Below are 1052 nucleotides of genomic sequence, written 5' to 3'. Positions count from 1 at the left end.
GCTATCTGCTTCCTCTCCAGTTTTTCTTTTGTCATTTTGGCCGGTGGTTTATCAATTTTGTTGATCTTTTCAAAGAACCAGCTTTTGGACTTGTTAACTCTTTCAATTGTTTTTCTATTCTCTATTTCATTTATTTCTGCTCTAATTCTTATTATTTCCTTCTTTCTGGCACCTGTTGGTTTCTTTTGCTGCTCTCTTTCTACCTGTTCCAGTTATACGGTTAATGCTTTGATTATGAGCCTTTCTTTTTTTTGGATGTGTGCATTTATTGCTATAAACTGACCTCCGAGCACTGCTTTTACTCTATCCCAAAGGTTCTGGTAGGATGTGTTTTCATTCTCGCTTGATTCTATGAATTTCTTTATTCTATCCTTAATTTCTTCTATAATCCAGAAGTTTTTGAGCAAGGTGTTGTTCATTTTCCATGTGTTTGATTTTTTTCCCTTGCTTTTGTGTTGTTGATTTCCACTTTTATGGCTTTATGGTCAGAAAAGATGCTTTGTAATATTTCGATGTTTTGGATTTTGTTAAGGCTTGCTTGCCTAATACGTGGTCTGTTCTTGAGAAAGTTCCATGTGCGTTCAGAAAGAAAGTATACTTGGCTGCTGTTGGGTGCAGTGTTTGGTATATGTCTATGAGATCAAGTTGGTTGATTGTAGCATTTAGCTCTTCCGTGTCTTTGTTGAGCTTCTTTCTGGATGTTCTGTCCATCACCGAAAGTGGCGTGTTGAAGTCTCCTACTACTATTGTGGAGCTGTCTATCTCTCTCTTCAGAGCCGTTAGAGTTTGTTCATGTATTTTGGAGCCCTGTTGTTGGGTGTGTAAATATTTATTATAGTTATGTCCTCCTGAGGTATTGACCCTTTAATCGCTGTATAGTGCCCTTCCTTATCCTTTGTGGTGGATTTTACTTTAAAGGCAGAGATTAATATTGCCACTCCTGCTCTTTTTTGAGTGTTGTTTGCTTGATATATTTTTTTCCATCCTTTGAGTTTTAACCTGTTTGTGTCTTTAAGTGTAAGGTGCATCACTTGTAGGCAGCATATAGATGG

Source organism: Trichechus manatus, unplaced genomic scaffold, assembly GCF_000243295.1.
Source record: "Trichechus manatus latirostris isolate Lorelei unplaced genomic scaffold, TriManLat1.0 scaffold00064, whole genome shotgun sequence".
Lineage (NCBI taxonomy): Eukaryota > Metazoa > Chordata > Mammalia > Sirenia > Trichechidae > Trichechus > Trichechus manatus.
The sequence above is the reverse complement of the archived record's forward strand: the minus strand, read 5'-3'. Positions refer to the sequence as shown.